Below are 19927 nucleotides of genomic sequence, written 5' to 3'. Positions count from 1 at the left end.
CCTCTGCTCCCCTTCCTTGCCTTCTACGATGCCTTCCTGTGAAAGCTTTACAACAGGATCTTTCTAAAATACAAAGCTGGGGTCTCCAACACCTTTTATGAGTTAGAAGGGTTCTTACCTGCTCTCTTCCCTGAAAGCAACCCGTAAATAAAACAAAATAAAGAAGAACAATAATGAATAAAAAATCTGTATTCAATAAAACTAGGAAAGATCTGCAGTTCCAAATGACAACCTATGAAGACTATCCACAAAACATAGTGAAATTGGGCCAAATCAAGGTTGTATATGTGGAAAAGATGCACCGCTCTAGATCTCAATCAGCATGTAGGGTTTTCCGAATGTAAGTGTCCATGTTGTGTCTGAGGACTGGGAGTATGGGTGGGCTGCAGAACAATCCCTGAGTCCATTCAAACGCCACACAGTAGTGGAGGGTGGTTTGGAAACTGGGCAGATATGCCCAGGTATATGTAACGTTTACAAGAAGCAAGATGCTGGTGTGGTACAGAGGAGGAGACATGGAAGGAGACAGAAGAAAAATAAACACTAAATCATGAGATAAAAATTTAGAAGGTACGGGGGCACCTGGGTGGCTCAGTTGGTTAAGCGTCTGACTTCGGCTCAGGTCATGATCCCATGGTTAGTGGGTTCAAGCCCTGGATGGGGCTCTGTGCTGTCAGCTCAGAGCCTGGAGCCCGCTTCAGATTCTGTGTCTCCCTCTCTCTCTGCTCCTGCCCCACTTGCGCTCTCTCTCTCTCTTTCTCTGTCGAAAAAATAATAAATAAGCCTTGAAAAACTTCTAAAATTTTTTTTTAGAAGATATGGTATATCACTGCAAGATAAATAGGACAATCTCTCCCAACCACATATGCAGAGATACCACTGGAAGGAGGAGAAAACTTGATAGAAAAGGTAGGAGGGTCCAAAACACTTGGTAAGAAAGCGTTTTGAGGCAGAATACCTGATTCCCAGTGGCTGGCTGCCGTAGTTCACTCTCCTGGTCTGTCCACCACACCATCCTTTAGCTCGTGCTCTCTCCAGAAGTGACTCCCATTCAAAGAGAAAGAAAATTTGGAGAATAAAATTAAGAAGTCAAATGTATACCACAGCTTAGAAAAATTTTACTGTACAGGGGGACACTATACAAACACTTCTCTACAAAACGAGTAAATTAAAGAAAATCAAGTAAGATATACAATGGCTTGAAGAAAATGTATTAAGAGAAGAAGGAAAGTGACTTAGTAGAACTTGGGGGGGGGGGAGCATGGAGGAGAAAAACAAAGCCATAAAATCATTCAAAGTTAGGGTGGAAGCATCAGCAAGAAAAGTTAGCATGGCGGAAAATATAGTTGGGAACATGAAAGACAGACTCAGAAGTCAAATAAAACTAAATGAAATGAAGCAAGACTTAGAAAAGCATGGCAGACAGAGGAGGTGTTATTGGCAGCTTGGACAAAGGAGAGCAGAACAAACGGAACAGCACCACCGAAAGTCAACAACGTTATAGAAAAGAACTTTCCTGAATAAAGGAGAATCTGCATTTGCAAACTGGAAGAACACAACACAAACCTGGAAATACTGGTACGGAATGATCAATGCACATCCTGGTGACATTACTGGACATCAAGGATGAAGAAAAAAGTCCTCAGGACCTTTAAACATAAGAAACCCCCTATTAACTGAGAAGGGTTGAGCTATTATCAGCCTTACAACATAGGATTAGACAGGCATATCTCAGGAACATCCAAATGGAAAGGCGTGGACATCAAAAATAGCCTAGTCGCCATGTTCAGTGTTAAAACCAGGACTATTGAAGAGTCTCACCAGATAGGGCAGATTAAAAGAGAAAAGAGAGGGGCGCCTGGGTGGCTAGTGGGTTAAGTGTCTTGACTTCAGCTCAGGTCATGATCTCATGGTTCATAGGTTCAAGCCCCACATCAGGCACTGTGCTGTTAGCACAGAGCCTGCTTCGGACTCTCTGTCCCCTCTCTCCCTGCCCTCCCCTGCTCACATTCTCTCTCTCTCTCTGTTTCAAAAATAAATAAACATTAAAAAAATTTAGGAAGAGAGAGAAAAATAGATGAGGAATATGAACATACGACGTAAAATAAAAGAGCAAGAAATAAAAGAAAAAAGAATCTTGTAAACCTACTAGGAAAACCAGGTCAGTTTTAGAAAGTTTCCTTTTGGTTCACCAAAAATGCAAAATGTTTGCGTTCTACGAAACAGGAGATTCAAAATAACCTGGTCGGAACTTAGCGAAGCAGAATCTGACTGTGAGCAAGTCAGAAATAAAAGAAATTCTGCACAAAAGTGAGAAATCGTACAATAGGGTAAATTTAAAAATAGTATATTAGACACAGTAAAGTACAGACTTGATAGAGAGGGAAATTGAATTGAAAATAAAGAGGACACATTTTAGGTTTCCAGTTTGCAGAAGAAAATGGTAAGGAATAAGAACTAACGGTATTATAAAATAGTAATAAAAGAATCATTAAAGCAGAGGTGACGACTACAGTGGACAAAGAATATACTTCTAACCATTGAACAATTTCCAATCACCAGAGAAAAGTCACAAACAAAAGTAGTAAAAAATATTCAAGAGTAGAAGATGGAACTGAATCCAGTCAAGATGAGAGACTGACAACGGCTCGTCAGAGGCAGGGACCCCGGGGTCCTCCCGCGTTGCTGGTGAGGATTGGATTGGCACAGCCATTGAGAAGACCCCAGCAGACACTGTTTAAAAAAGTTCTCTTTTCAGCGGGGCCTGGGGGCTCCGTTGGTTGAGCATCTGACTCTTGATTTTGGCTCAGGTCACGATCCCAGGGTTGTGGGATCGAGCCCTGTGGCCGACTCTGCACCGAGCGCGGAGCCTGCTTAAGATTCCCTCCCTCTCTCCCGCTGCCCTTCTCTCCCTCTCATGCACTCTCCTTCACTCTATAAAAATAATACATACATACATACATAATTTTTTTTTAAAGATTTAATTTTTAAGTAATCTTTACACCCACCGCGGGGCTCAAACTCACAACTCTGAGATCGAAAGTCTCATGCTTTATACCGCCTGAGCCAGCCGGGCGCCCCTACATTAGTAGACATTGTTAAATGAAGCATGCGGGTGCCATGTGACCCATGGTTCTCACTTCTGGATGCTTTTCCAGGGAAGCTGTCACACAGGTTTCTGAGGTGACAACTCTGAGGACATTCGTCCACGTGTTGTTGGTGATACAGGGATCTGAAGGTACTCTGGTTCAATCACTAAGGCACAGATAAGTGAAAGGGATGATATGCACACCATGTGACGCTATATACAATCAGAAACCAGTGCACACTCAGAAAATGAGGTCCACGGCAAGGTGACATTTGTGTGAATTAACGCTATGGGCACGTGCAACAATGCTGCAACGTTTACACATGCAAACAGTTGTCAAAGGGAAGGAGAAGGAAGTTGGAGGGATATGAAAACCCAAGGGAATAAATAAGTGAACCCATTAAGCAAGAGAAGGGCTCTATCAAATGAGCAAAGAAGGTGTACCACCAAGTGAGGAATGTGATGAACTCTATCTAAATTCCAATCTTACCACACAGCGGAAAAATGAACAACTCAACGCCTACACACGACTTGACAACTTCACAGATAAAGAATGCTGCATGTTTCGAGTGGGAAGCAGAAATAAACAGCCTGCAAAATAAGAAAATTAAGGCTGGCCTCAGATCAAGGGCCAAAAGGGACGGAAGGACAGCTTTAGCAGTGTTCCACAGTTGTGTTCTGTGACGAGACGTTCTCCCACTTACCTCGTCCATTTCCTGTCCCAGATCTGGAATCAACCATTTCTCCAAACATCTCTGATCCTTTTTTTTTTTTTTTTTTAATGTTCATTTTTAAGAGAGAGAGAGAGAGAGACAGAGTGTGAGCAGGGGAGGAGAAGAGAGAAAGGGACACAGAATCCAAAGCAGGCTCCAGGCTCTGAGCTGTCAGCACAGAGCCTGAGGCGGGGCTCGAACTCACGAACCGCAAGATCATGACCTGAGCCAAAGTCGGCCGCTTAACCGACTGAGCCACCCAGGTGCCCCCACATTTTTAGTGGGAAAAAAAAGACCACAGTCTGGGTACCAGGGGTGCTCAGTGCTACTGAGTTATGTATTATTTCTAGGACTCTTCCATGGACAGAGCTAGCACATATGTATATCTTAAGAAAAACTATATCTTGCATTTATATCCAGTTCAAAAATCAGGCCTACAAGGATTTTGTCTGACCTCATTAATCTCATATTTGTATCTCTTTTCAACCAAACCCAAAACTCAGTTCTCAGTAACACAGATGTGATTACTCATTTGCCTGATTGTTATCTTGAAATAAATAACAATACCCAAACTATCACCCATAATGCTATTGCTAAAAACAGTTAAAAAATTTTTTTGGCAATATTTTGTCCTTTGGATCTATTCCGTTAGGGAGTCACTTGGACTATTTCCTCTACCTGAGATTAGGTCACCAACAGAGTATACAGTTAGGTTCCTCCGTTTCAATTTACTTTCAGAGACTGGGGGGGGGGGTGTGTGTGTGTATGTTTCTGTATTTAATTCTTAAAAAAATGTTTATTTACTTTGAGAGAGAGAGGGAACGTGTGTGTGCATCCACTATAGAGAAAGAGAAAGAGAGCACTCATGCATGGTGGGGGGCAGAGAAAGAGGGCAAGAGAGAAATCCCAAGCAGGCTCCGTGTTGTCAGTGAAGAGCCTGTCATGGGGCTCGATCCCACCAACCACGAGATGGTGACCTGAGCTGATATCAGGAGTCAGCTGCTTCATCGACTGAGCCACGCAGGCGCCCCTAATTTTGTTTTACGATTGTGTAAAATACAAACAGGGGTTCAAAGGCAGATCTATAATACAAGGTCCATTTTAAGAAGTCCATTGTCGACTCCTGATTCCTCCAGTGTATTTCTTCTCTTTCCTAATTTAATCATTTAAGTGTTAAGTTTCATTAAGGTTTAACATCTACCTGTTAATTTAATATCTTTAACATGTAATGGTGTATAGTAATATGTTATAATAACATAAAATAATATATGTATAGCAGCAACTCTATGTTATGTGTTATTATAACATTGTGTCATAGCGTTAATAATTATGTTAATTTAGCACAATTCACGGAACATATAATGCTATATTGACACATTTTGTCAATTAGCACAACTTCACATATACCGTATCTGTATTCAACACCTGTGTTAATCAGATAGGCTGTATGTTAACGTGTGCGTGTGAATGTGTGCGTGTTTTATTTCCCCTTTTTTAGGTAAGGGGTAGTGTGGTACACACACATTTCTGCACCTTGCTTTCTCACTTAACAATATATACTGGAGATCATGCCACATAGCACGGGTTTTGAGAAGACAAGGTTGTAACTCAGAAGGAGAGTCCTTGTTTCAATTCAAAAGCAATAGAAAGGCGGTTTCCAGATATGCAAGGCCATGGAAGTGTTTTGCTAAAAGCAAACCAACAGGGGCGCCTGGCAGGCTCAGTTGGTTAAACATCAGACTCTCGATTTCGTCTCAGGTCGTGATCTCAGGGTTCGTGGGATGGAGCCCTGGGTCGGGCTCTGTGCTGACGGACGGAGCCTGCTTGGGATTCTCTCTCCCTCTCTCTCTGCCCCTCCCCTGCTCATACATGCACCTGCTCTCTCTCTCTCTCTCTGTCTCTCTCTTTCTCTCTTAAAATAAACGTAAAACAAACCAACAAATGAACTCCATAAAGAATGTATCCATCTCATGTGCAGATGAGAAGTAAGTAAGTAAATCCCAGAGGACGAAATGTGAGGCTAGAGACAGCCGGCAGAAAGCACTGGAATGAATGGAGCATGGAGCTAAGACACGTAAGCGCTGTCAGCCGATAGTGTGCAAATGTGAACGGACCTTTGAAGATTCCGGTGATAAAACGGTCATATTTTGAAAATGAGAGCCCGAGTTTAACATTTCAGGTAATAACTAACGGCGAGCAAGAAGGGAGAGTAATAAAAACAAAGGATGTTATTTTTCTCATCTGCGGATACCGTGTATCCTTGATTTTAATAACTGAAGAAATGGATATTCAATTTTTTAAATTGAACCAGCAGCATACTGTCTAAATTACTAATGAAAGGGAAGGGAGGTTCTTGTGGGAGCCTCAGAGGCCTGAGGGGAAGCAGCAGTGGGTTCAGGCGGGTTCAGGGGCTGCCCGGCCCTTCTCCTGGATCCCCCTCTGGGGTCTGGGCTGCATGCGTGGTATTCACCCGCTGCAGGATGTCCACACTGCTGACGTGCGAGACCACAAGAACAGACATGGTTTCCGTCCGTCCTTAAGGGGTCCAGCTTCTTGTTCTCTTGAACTTCAAGCTCTAGCATTAGACACCCAAATAGCCTTCCAGAAACTGCTTACCTACCTCGGCTGTGTCCATTCACATTCCTATAAAAATTCGTATCTGTGTGCTTATGTGCACACATGTGTGTTTTCTAGCTGTGATGCTTCTTGGATTGAACCCTGGCGGATAACAACACCAACACAAACCACGTATATACTATAAATTCAGGGACATAAATGTATCAGGGAAATGGCCTTGAGCTGGTGATTCACTCGAGTTTGGGCTCTGCCAGCCACCATGTAGAATATTGGGCAAATCCTATTACTCTGAATCTGTTTCCTCGTCTGTGATATGGTGGGTTGGTACCACTAATCTCTAAATTTGTGTCGTTCTTGTTGTTTTTAGAAGCTGTACTTTGACATCCACTGACAAGCTGTGAAATCAATATAGTCCGTAGTGACCAGCATCTAGAAACATTAAATGGAATAGAATAGAATAGAAAATACCAAAGTACATTATGTGTATTAGGGATAATATTTTTATTTCAAGTAGATAGATAGTGGGCGCCTGGGTGGCTCAGTCGGTTAAGCGTCCAGCTTTGTCTCAGGTCATGACATTGCAGTTTATGGGTTTGAGCCCCGTGTCGGGCTCTGTGCTGACAGCTCGGAGCCTGGAGCCTGCTTCAGATTCTGTGTCTCCTCCTCTCTCTCTGCTCCTCCTCCACTCGCACTCTGTTCTCTCTCTCTCTTTCTCTCAAAAATAAACATTAAAAAAAACCCAAGTAGATAGCTATGAATGTTGTCATATAAAATGTATTTCTTACTGGGAGTCAGGTTAGAAAAGCCTGAAAAATACTTCTTTTTCTTTTTTTTTTTTAATGTTTGATTTATTTTTGAGACAGGGAGAGACAGAGCATGAACAGGGGAGGGTCAGAGAGAGGGAGACACAGAATCTGAAAGGCTCCAGGCTCTGAGCTGTCAGCACAGAGCCTGATGCAGGGCTCGAACTCACGAACCATGAGATCATGACCTGAGACGAAGTCGGATGCTTAACTGACTGAGCCACCCAGGCGCCCCAAAATATTTCTTTTTTGCAATGATCAAGGAAATTATTCCTCAGGTCTAAGACGATGTGTTTACCGAATCTGGACGATTCCAATAAGGTAGAGGATGGAAAACCATAGATTACATCCTGCACCTACTGTGTCTGGCTATTCCATTCACTCAGTTTTTGTTTTCCTCAGCTTGTAATGTTTGGGTACATGCATGAACCACCCAGCATTTTAAGCCTGAATTGCTTATCGATGTGAAAACTTGCAGAGATGCATAACATCCGGGTTTCTGGCTTCTCTCGAAATTCCAGAATGTCTGCTATATTGGGTGGACTTTGGTTCAGCAGTGGTCAGCTAGAAATGCACAGGGATTGCTCCCCAGTGCAATGGGCATGTGTTTTTAAAATGTAGGTTTTATTTATTATTATTCGGGGATACGAGAAGGCCAAGAGATTAGGAGGCAACTGCCACTGCATAGGTAATCTGGCACTCACAGAAGAGAGGGCCATGCCATGCTAGGCCATGCCACGGGGTGGAGGGGCACACGGGGGAACACCAGGGTTGGTCAGGAGGCAGAAGGAGTGCGGATATGAGGGCAACATCCTTTATCGTGGTATCACAGGCAAAGACAAGGCGGGATGCGCAGGCTTGGGATTGGCCAGAATGAATCATTTCAGCAGCTCCGGGGTGTGGGACTGCCCTTACTTGTCTGGTACTTGGTCCTGGGGAGACGGCGGCCCAGAGCGTATGAAGAAGCCCTTACAGAAAAGTTGGGGGTGTGAGCTCCGGATTGGTCGGTTTGCTTATGCAAGGTGCGGGCCGGCTTGTCCTTCACTATCTCTAGGAATTAGCCTAGCCCTTCCCAGAGCGGTCTCTCCAGGGCCAGCAAGACCCTAAGAGCATCAGAAATACAGAAACCAAACAAGGCACGATCCATACAGCATGTGGGTTATAATTTGCTCCAGTCCCTACCTGGCCGAGCTCACTCATTTGTTCCAGGCACTGGAGTTCAGGACTCCCAGCTTGACATCAATTTCCCACCGGTACCATGATGAAGAATGTCTTTCAGCCTTGGAGACAGCTACGCGTGTTTCAGCTACACACTGTGAACAGCAGAGAAGACAGAAGCGCGGGGTAGCTGTCCTGCGTGGGAAGTAACACCGCAGAAAGGGAAGTGGTGATACACCAGGTCTGGTGCTCACCGCTCATGACTGACAATCTGGGCCGCTGGTAGAGGCACAGGTGTCTCCATAACCTCTGACTGGCAAATGACCCATTGTCAAGGAGACAGAATTTTTCTGGCTGGATTATCAATAGGGCTCAAATCCCTTTGGACAGCAATTGTCCTTGGTCAATGCCATCGAAAGCATTACTTGGATTTTTTGTTTTTAAATTTGGGACCAGGACTTAGGATCGTGTCTCCTTACCAGTATCGATGCCTTTGGGGGAAGAAGTCAGCATTTTTTTTTTTTCTTTTTAAGAACTCAGCATTTTAGGATGTTCACCGGGAGGACAATATGCCAAAGGGACACCGCATCTCATCAAGCCTCGCTGCCCTTGTCGTCTTAGATTCTGAATTACATGACAAAAATGCTCTTTCCCTCTTGATTCGTATCCATTGCAATGCAGTGATGTGACTCAAGTTTCTTAGGGATGCACGTAGGGTCCGGCATTAGAAGGAGCTGGGTTCAAATCCCAGCGTTTACCACTTCACCTTGTGTGATATTGCAATGAACTTCATCGCTTTTAGTCCTTTCTCCAGCTATGGAACCGGGATAATAATATCTGTCTGGGTTTCTGTGAGAGCTAAGTAAGTCAATTCAGTAAAGCATTTAGACCCATGGCTGGCACAAAATAAGTGTTTGTATATAATGGAGGTTATTCAATTATTATTCATCCAATATGTCACGCATGGTGCCCCTGCCACAAAGATAAGGCATGATCTCTGTCCTAAGAAAATGCGATCCAGTGTGGTTAAGTGTTGTAATACAGAAAGGTACAGAGTTTGCACGACGAGGGATCTGTTCCGGGGAAAGAGGTGGAGTACATTCAGGAAAGCATTCAAGAGGGAGGCCAGGCACAGGGTAGGATAAATGAGATCCCTCAAGGAGCCATTCGCATGCCCCTGAGAGTGAGTGTCCGAAATTCTGCATCCTGGGCACCTGTCTTGCCTCGCTTTAGCCCTGGACACCTCCCCCCCCCCCCCGCCCCCATTCAAGAGAAGGTGCCATTAGAATTAGATCTTGAAGGATAGCATGAGATGGTCCGATGACATCCCAAGCAAAGAGGAAGGTGTCTAAAAAGCATCAAGCAAGAAAATCGAAGAGCACCGGGAACGAAACACAATGTGGCCACCAGGAAGGGTGAGTACTCCAAGCGGAGTGTGGCGAGACTATTCAGGTGGGGAGGGGTCACATAGTGAAGAACATTTCTGGGCACGCAAAGGAACTTGGCATTTATCCTTGGCCATGGGGAATCTCTGTAAAAAACTTAGTAATACACTTAAGAAGAAACGTACAGGACCTAAGCAAACACAAATACAAAAATTTTCTGGGAGGCATAAAAGCAGTCTCGAATGAATGGAGACACAGAGAGTTATTTTTGTCTTCCTGATATCGTCGCGACTCGACGTAAATTCTCAAAACTGCATGGTCCTCAAACTGTTACTGTCAGACTCAGTATCATCCAAGGGATTTCCACTTGGCTTAACTCCGTCAGATCCTGGATGATGTCAATCGGTAAAAAGTACAACCTTCTCTCTCACCGCTGTGATTTCTGAACTTGCAGTAACTGATGAAGTTCTGGAGGAGTGAAGGAGCCAGGGCGAAAAACGGGGGCTTTCTGGGCCCCTCCTCCATGTATGTGTCACCATATGTATCTGGTGATACATATGCCCGGGATATTTATATGAGACCACACACTGGGGACGAAGTCAAAGTCTAGTACGGAGTGATACTGATCATGTCATCACCGTAACGCTTGGAAACTTGGAGCCATAATTAATTTGCTTTAAGAGAGAAAAAGAAATGGAACATTTCTTGTTTCGTATAGAGAAATTCTTACCTGCCCCCATTAAGAATCAAGAATCCCTTTTTTAGGGAGGAAGCATATACTTATCTTGATGAGCACCGAATAACGTATAGAATAGTGTTTAACCATTATTTTGCCCACCTGAAACTAATATGGCATCATATACTAATTATCTTTCAATTTAAAAAAAGGACTTCTTTTTTTAAAAATCCAACTAAGCCCTACAATATATAATCACTGCCTCTAGTGAAGGCAACGATGTCGGTCAACGCCTTGCAACAATATTTTGCATAACGATAATGAAGAAGCTAAGAATACCTAGCATTTATTTGTTTGGTGCTAATTCACCCACGGCTCAGCTACTGTTTGGCTTTGCTAGGTTGGCCCCCCATGGTTTGAGCACCAGGATGCACGTTGGGTTCAGGTTTTTTCCACATGCCTCCTTATTCTTTAAAAAAAAAATTTTTTTAAGTTTACTTATTTTGAGAGAGACACACACACACAGAATATGAATAGGGGAGGGGGAGGGAGAGAGAGAGAGAGAGAGGGAGACACAGAATCCAAAGCAGGCTCCAAGCTCTGAGCTGTCAGCATAGAGCCCCATGTGGGGCTCAAACCCACGAACTGTGAGAGCACAACCTGAGCCGAAGTCGGAGGCTTAATAAACTGAGCCACCCAGGCACCCCCTATTATTATTATTATTATTATTATTATTATTTTTTGTATCAGCCACTTCCTAGAGCGTGCCCTTCTTGTGGTAGGTCATGTGAGCGAAAGAAGGTAGTGGGAACACAGGCTTCCTCTTCAGGCCCTGGTTTGGGACTGGCACCTACGATTGTGTGAGGCAAAGCCAATCAAATGGCCAAGGCCCCAGGGTACTCTGGCCCAAGGGAGTATCCTGGACAATAATCCAATCTGTCACGGTCACATAATGGGACTGTTGGGTTTGCTCACAACTCAAATGATAAAAGCTCGTTGACTGCGCGTTCTTTGATAAGTCACTTCTAAGAGTGGTTTCTACCTTACAGGCTTATTTTGGGACTCCCGGGGACGCAGAAACACTCTGCAAAAGCCAGAGCACCTGAAATGTGCTTTTCATAATTGTTTCAATGGCAAAATCAAACATGTCTGTGAGTCCTCACCCCGAGCTTCCTACTTAGATGCTAATTTTCTGGCAGATGGCTCTGGGGACAGCCTAATGCTGCCCCTGCTGGGTGGGACAGTGCAGGTCACACTGTTGATGGAGGCACGTACTAACAATGTATGCTGGGTCTCTTTGAGCATTTAGTATTTATCGAATTCGGGCTTTCAACCTGCCCTGCATTGCAATGCAGAAATCCTGGAACTCTACTCTTTTTCCTAGAAAGCCCATGTGTTAACCCAAAACGAGCCTTAGGGGGCCAACTACTGTTCGTTCGGCTCAGACCCTGCAGACACCCCATCCCCGTTACTGACAAATGTCCTCAATGTCCTGCCCGTGTCACCTGCACCACCGATAAGGGCAAATCGCTTGCAGATAGGCGAGAATGAATCTGGGATTGGGAATCAGGATGCCTGCCTTCCAGGGCTGGCACTGCCTCTTTTCCTTCTGTTTCCTCATCTGTAAAATGGAGATTAGAATAACCGCCCTACTTCCTCACACGGCGGCTGTGAAGACAAAATGAGAAGAGCATGTTGCAAAATAAGAAACACTATTCAAAATGCAAGACAACTTTAGATTCTTCGATTCCTCCCTCACTGCATAATAGCCCCTCACATTTGTACAATGCTTCTCATTTTTCAAAGCTCTTCCAGTCGCATTGTCTTTCTGTCCACACCACAGTTTCTCGATGTTTCCGGGGAGGAAGTGGAGGACTGGAACAGTCCTGTGGCTTGCCTAGGGCCAGCGGGTAAGTCACAGGGCCGGCAAAGCAGCCAATTGCCCTGGTGCGAGTCCTGTATTTTCCCCTTTGGGATCCACTGCTTCAGCTTCTCTGTCGGTGCCCTTGGATGTCCGTCTGGAGGAGTGTGTCTGAGGCCAATGGTGCCGGTGGCGTGAGGGCGGTCAAGGTGTGGAGCGACTTCCTCCCGGGAAAGTGAGCTTAGGGATCCAAAGTTTAATTCCAGGACTTGTCCTGGGCAATGCTTGGGTGGGTTGGGGGGGGTCCCCATGGTCCAAGCCCCTGGGTCACTGGCAGCCTCTGCCCCATCTCATTCTACCAGCTTCTTGGTAAGATGGTGGGGAAATGGCCACCAGTTAAGACATCTGACAGCGATGTCCTGAATCCCTTACGGCAATGAGGCAAAGTCCTCTGGGACACAAAACTATCTACTTACTTAAAATGGAAAGAAACTCAGAGGTCTTTGTATTCCAGACAGTTCATTCAGCGGCTAGAACATAGAGGCTGACAGAAGACAAGAAAGTTACTCATGGTTGGAGAATGGATTTGGGATTCTCGCAGATTTGGAGATTCATTCTCCGCTCTGCCACTTACTGATGGGGGGGACCAGGGTGGTTGGGGAGGATCTTCATTTAATAGCAAAATCAACGTATTTAAAGTACCGAGTACCTAGGGGTCACTACAACTGTAGCAGAGTCTGAATAACCTTCTGATGATTTCTTTAGGTTGCTTTTCTAGAAATAGAAGTACCAAGGGGCACCTAGGTGACTCAGTCGGTTAAACATCTGACTTCTGCTCGGGTCATGATCTCATGGCTCTCGAGTTCGAGCCCCATATTGGGCTCTGTGCTGACAGAACCCGCTGCAAATTCTGTGTCTCCCTCTCTTTCTGCCCCTTCCCTGTTTGCGCGCGTGCTCTCTCTCTCTCTCTCTCTCTCTCTCTCTCTCTCTCTCTCTGTCAAAAATAAATAAACATTAGAAAAAAGAAGTAGAAGTGCCAAGTCAAATGATCTTTAAAAACTCTTGATAAGTATTGCCAACTCGGGCTCCAGAAATGTGATTTTAAGTCTTTATTTTCCCATCCATTGTGGCCACACATAGTTGATCATACCCTTGCAGACTCTGGGTGTTATCTTTCTATAATCTTGACTAATTTTACAGGTGAAAAATGCTACTCATTATTATTTTGGTGCAAACTTCTTTGATTATTAGTGATATTAAATATTTGTTTTAGGGGCGCCTGGGTGGCTCAGTCAGTTAAGCGTCCGACTTCAGCTCAGGTCACGATCTCGCGGTCCGTGAGTTCGAGCCCCGCGTCGGGCTCTGGGCTGACGGCTCGGAGCCTGGAGCCTGCTTCCGATTCTGTGTCTCCCTCTCTCTCTGCTCCTCCCCCGTTCATGCTCTGTCTCTCTCTGTCTCAAAAATAAATAAACGTTAAAAAAAAAAAAAATTAAAAAAAAAAATTGTTTTAATTATATCTTTTTACTAGCAAAGTTTGTCTCTTTTATGTCGTCAAATTCATTAAAGCTTAAAGCTGATCTCACTATGCCCGCGCCCTGCTAACTCTCCTAATATTTTCACCCAAACACTATCTTTATTACATGAGATACCCTTTGATGGGTATGTGTTGATCAGCACAAATCTATTTTGGCAGAGTAAGGAAATGTAGTAGGTTGAATAACAGGAATATAGAAAGATATCTGGTTAGAGATGTTGTAATGGGTGTATGCACTTGAGAATATCTTGGGTTTTTTTAATTTTTTTTAATTTTTTTTAATGTTTTTATTTATTTTTGAGACAGAGACAGAGCATGAACGGGGGAGGGGCAGAGAGAGAGGGAGACACAGAATCGGAAGCAGGCTCCAGGCTCCGAGCCGTCAGCCCAGAGCCCGACGCGGGGCTCGAACTCACGGAACGCGAGATCGTGACCTGAGCTGAAGTCGGATGCTTAACCGACTGAGCCACCCAGGCGCCCCGAGAATATCTTGTTTTTAGAAAAAAAAATAGTTTGAATCAATAGACTTGACTGAACGGAATGTGCTGGCAGAGGAATACGGCATGACCGGCATGATATTTGGATTTGCAGACACGATAAAGAGGAAGATATGGTAAAGCTTTAATATTCTGGTGACCCCAAAAGGTGGAAAGGAACTGGGGCAGGATTTGAGAGGGGTTCGTGCACAGCATTACTTAAACCACGTGGACCAGGTTGGAACACGATAAAGAAGGTACATAATGCCCACTTTCCTGGCTATGGCACCTACTTTTTGTTCCTCCCATTGGATCACAGATGCAAAACCTTCAGTACCGGAAGAAAATAATATAATCTTGAGGTAGACAAGATTTCTAATTTTTACGTGATCAATCGCCAAAGAAAACAATCTCTACGTAACCATCAGAAATTTCTACATATAAAGCACTGCACATGTGAAATTGAAAACAGAACTGAAATGTGGGGAAAATATTTGCAACATACATGAACATAGTTAAGTTCCTTTATGGATATAAATGGAACCCCCAAATAATAAGGAAAATACAAAGATTTCACCAGAAATGTGACCCTCAGATGTGAACAAACAATTATCTAAAAGAAACTAAGAGATGATAAATGTCTGAAAAACTGCTCAGCTTTGCTCGTATTAAATGCAAATTATTTAAGCAGTGTGATAACACTTCAAAGACATAATATTAATTATAAAATAGCATGATATAGAACTTGCATAATTACAGGTTTATTTAAAAACAACAACATCCATACTTACATATCGTCTCCCATGTTGATGGTGGTTATTTTTAAGTTATGAGATTGTAGGTGATTTCTCTCTCTCTCTCTCTCTCGTATTAATTAAAACTTTTTCTATGATAAGTATTAATTGCTTTTGAGACAAAAAGACCAGTTATGTACTTAAGTATTTACTTACTGTTTTAGTGATAAAATCCAAAGCAGACATTGTTGTATGGAAATGGGTATTCTCATGTCCCCACTGTAGGAATATAAATAATAAGTTCAACATTTCTGGGAACTGATTTGTCAGGAGAGAAACTTTCAGAATCTCTATACTCTTCAGGCTGATAATTCTGCCTTATTAAATTTATATTAAAATATATGAAGGGCATAGTAGAAACAAGAATATTCATTACAATGTAGCTATTTGCAGTGAAAATTTGTGACAACTTATATGTTCACGAAGACAGAACTGGAATATAATTACAGAGTCATTAGTGCTGCTCTGAGCGTGGTATTTGAAGTGTTTCCAAAAAGTGAGTCATGCTCGAATAAATTTGAGAAATACCATGTTAAACAAAGTCAAATATTTTTCTTCAGTTGTAGGATTTTCAGAGACTTTAATAACTAATGTGCATTATGACAATTCAAACAGGCACTATTTTCCAAACTTATTGTACCGCAGAATTTCTTTTTCTCTCAAGGTAGCTGTGGAAATCTTCTAGAACAATGTTCAGAGAACATCAGTTTTGGAAACATTGCCACAGAGAGTCCTTCAAATGGGGTTGTAGGAGAGTATTCCATTATCTAGAAAGATACACAATACATACGAAAATATGTGTCATATAACTTCATTTCATATGAAATGATGAACGATATATCAAATTTCATATCATGTGAAATGATACAGCAGTTTACAGAAGAGTAGACATAACGGGATCCCATTAATGGGGGACCACGAGCACATTGGAAAGAAACTGGCCAAAAAAAAATTAACAGCAAAGCTTTTTTTTTTTTAATTTTCTTTTATGTTTATTTATTTTTGAGACAGAAACCGAGCATGAGTGGGGGAGATGCAGAGAGAGGGGGACACAGAATCCGAAGCAGGCTCCAGGCTCCAAGCTGTCAGCACAGAGCCTGACGCGGGGCCCAAACCCACCGACCGTGAGATCATGACCTGGGTCGAAGTCGGACGCCCAACCGACTGAACCCCCCAGATGCCCCAGCAAAGTTTTAAAAGTGGTCATGTCTGCGTAATGGGAAATGAGTAATCTTTCCTTTTTCGCTTTTTGCTTATACACATTTAATAGGATTTCACAAGGAACCTATATTACCGTTGAAGTAAGGAAAATGATAAAAGTTATAGAAATGATGTCGGGGAATATGCAATATATTGTTCACAATGTGTTCGCTGTGAAAAGGGGGTTACAAAGCAGTTTGTTCAGTATGGTATCTTTTTAAAAACATTTCCGTGTATGGATAGCCGTGCAGAGAAAAAGGCAATGTACCAAGATATTAAGTTATTACTTGGGGTCACATCTGGGATTACAGATAATTTTACGTAAACAGATCCCTTTCCTGTTGGTCTCTTGTAAGAATGTGACTCAAACCTCTTGATCCTCCAGGGGGAGGGTCTCCAAGGTGGGATGCCCATACCCCAAGGAGGGTGCGAGATGATGTATTGGTTGGGGAACATTATTAGAGCAGTAATAGTCATGTACATAATGTGTAGTCATGTACATAACATATATTTGCACAGTAGGACTTGTATGAAGTTTGTAGATGCGTTTCCATACATTAGCAGTGCATTCTCCAAATATTTGCCCACAGGGTATCACAATCAAAGACCGTGCCGCTAATATACTCAACCACTGGCAAGTGCCATCAGTGGCCACTCTTCCAGGCTTCTGAAAGAGAGTGTCCTGATGACACAGGCTTCAATCTTCCCTCTGGTTTTGCCGACCCAAGGTCCAAAGACCCCAATTTTCTCCTCCGTTCAGTTTCCGAGGTCTGAATCTCTGCTCTCAGGATAAGGAAAAGGGCATTATATTGGTGTGATAGCCACTAAAGCTAAATACTAAATATATCTGGCCCTTCATCTTCTGGATGCAAGATGATTGCCATTCTTGGGCCTGTTGGGTGGACCCACGTGACCCAGTTCTGGTCAGAGAGGTATGAGTTGTAGAGTGTAGAGTAGGCATTTGATTACTGCTGTGAGACCCTCCTTTCTAGCACCATGACCCATGATGTTTGATATTCTGGGGCTCCCATAGGGCTGAGCTCTAGAGAGAGGACAAATATGACAGAGAGCAGAGCCCCAGCTCAGTGAGTGGGAAGTAAGTCCCAAGTGTCCATCAAATGGATGAGCAGATACAGAAAATGTGTTGTACGTATATATAGTAGAATATTATTAAATCACAAAAGGGAAGGAAAAACTGACATTTGTGACAACACGGATGAACCTAGAAGACATTATGTTCAGTGGAATAAGCCAGACACAGAAAGACAAATACCATATGTGACCATATGTGATCTCAGTTATATGTGATATATAAAAAAGTAGAACTCAAGAGAACCCAAAAACAGAATGGGGGATACCAGGGGCTGGGGGCAGGTGTGTGTGTGTGTGTGTGTGTGTGTGTGTGTGTGTGTGAAATGGGGAGATGTTGGTCAAAGGGTACAAACTTTTAGTTATAAGATGAATAAGCTCTGGGGGCCTACTGTGCAGTTAATAACACTGGGCGCCTGGGTGGCTCAGTCAGTTGAGCATCCAACTCTTGATTTTGGCTCAGGTCATGATCCCAGGGTCATGGAATTGAGCTCTGAGTCAGGCTCTGCACTGAGCTTGGAGGCTGCTTAAGTTCCTCTCTCTTTCTCTCTCTCTCTCTCTCCCCCTCTGCCCCTCTCCCCCACTTGCACTCTCTCTCTCTCTCTAAAATTAATTAATTAATTAATTAATACCATACTATATACTTGAAATTTGCTAAGAGAGTAGATCTTAAGTGTTCTCATAAAAAAGTATGTGAAGTGATGGAGATGTTAGTATATTTAATGTATACTGAATCATCACATTGTATACTTTAAATATATACAGTTTTTATTTGTCAATTATCCCTCAATAAAGGTGACCAAAAAGAGAAAATAAGCTCTGATTTGTTTAAGCCCCTGAAAGTTGGGGGATAGTTGTTACTACACACAACCTAATCCCTGCTGACTTTGAGATCAGAGTTCACCAGTTAACTCCAGGTGTTATAGACGGGCTTGAACCCATCCAATGTTGAAGCCCTATCCTTGGTTCTTATGATGACATGGAATATAATTGCGTATATTTTTTATTTCTTTGTATGATTAAGGACTACTTATTGCTGACCTTCTAAAGGGAATTATTAAACATTTAAAAATGTTCATCTACAGAAACAAAAGTTAGTAAGTTACTAGATTTTTCCAAGGACTTTAATTTATTTTTCTGCTAAGAAATCTTCTTTTCCTCTCGACCTATTTCCACAATGGGCTCTCCCCAGGCTCCTTTTCTAACGTCTGCCTGGTGGGTAAGGGATTACAGCAGAGTTATAGCTTATGCAGGAGTGAGACTTAAAAGCCAGTGAAGAGAAAACAATACATAAAAATAGTTCATTCTCAAAAATATTTTTCAGGGGTTTTCTAGTTTTAAAAAGTGTTGATCACAGCTCTAAAGCATTAAAACCCTTGGACATTTCTTAAGTTGCTTCTAAAGAATAGTATGCATGGCTTTGCACATACAAACCTGCACACCTATGTAAACGTTGACATATATAGTAATCTAAAATACGCCATAAGGGGTACACAAGCATCTGCACCTACACACTAGACTCACACTTAGCGTGACAAACACTTGCACTATGAGATTGATGGGGGAAATCGGTGGACTGATGTCAACTGTCTCACGCTCACCTTCGGACATAAGCCTATGGAGCGTGTGGTGGACAGACTTTCCTGCATTATTTAATCATGTTTTCTTTTCCCCGTTGGCCAGCCCTGCAACATGTTTGAATTTTTGAATGTTACATGCATGACTCTTATGGTTAAGCTACGCTTCCTCGGTATGGTATTTGATTCTCTTCTTTCTCTTCTATGGGTGGATTGACTTTCTCCCTTTAAGGAAAGCAGAGCTGGGGCACCTGGGTGGCTCAGTCGGTTGAGCGTCTGACTTCGGCTCAGGTCATGATCTCATGGTCTGTAAGTTCGAGCCCCAAGTTGGGCTCTGTGCTGATGGCTCAGAGTCTGCTCGGGATTCTCTCCTCCATCTCTCTGCCACCTCCCTGCTCGTGCTCTGTCTCTCTCTCTCTCTCTCTCAAAACAAATAAACTTAAAAAAAAAAAAAAAAAAAGGAAAGCAGAGCTAATATATCTATCCAACCATTTGTTACCGAGGAAATTTCCTGTTGGCCAAATGGACGCGTGTTCACTCCTAGAAGAGTAGATACGCCATAACCTACATGTGAGCCTCTGCTACCCCTTTTCTGACATCTGGCCTCTCACGAGCTGGGCTCCAGGTGGACGGGGCTGGCTCCCGACCTGGATATTCACTTTGCAGCTCCAGATTTTCCACCCACTCTTCTCCACCCAGTTCTGTGCGCTGGGGGCTGCATCATCGAGCCCCCCTTCCTCACCTGGTTTCTGGTTGTGCGAGGCCAGCGGGGAGCACCAGAAAATGGGAAGGTGGATGAGATAGACATCCATCCCTCCCCACGCTGTTCAGGCTGCTGGCTGGGCTTCTTTGTGGACGCCCTGTCCACAACCCTCCAAATCTCCTCAAACACTTGCTTCCTTTGCTTCCTCAAATAGCTGGCTTCCCTTGCTAATGGTTTTCCTAATTCTTACTAATGGTCTTGAGGTGCTGCAGCCTCTCTGTTGATTTCTCTTA

At 43.3% G+C, this 19927-nt stretch overlaps 1 long non-coding RNA gene across 1 annotated transcript in view; it reads left to right on the top strand.

Moving 5' to 3' along the window:
* LOC131500940 (uncharacterized) overlaps positions 1-19927 on the top strand; it is a 42345-nt gene that overhangs the window by 19984 nt on the left and 2434 nt on the right. The window lies entirely within an intron of this gene.

The sequence above is a fragment of the Neofelis nebulosa genome, chromosome 18, assembly GCF_028018385.1.
Source record: "Neofelis nebulosa isolate mNeoNeb1 chromosome 18, mNeoNeb1.pri, whole genome shotgun sequence".
Taxonomy (NCBI): domain Eukaryota; kingdom Metazoa; phylum Chordata; class Mammalia; order Carnivora; family Felidae; genus Neofelis; species Neofelis nebulosa.
This window is presented reverse-complemented; position numbering and strand designations above follow the sequence as displayed.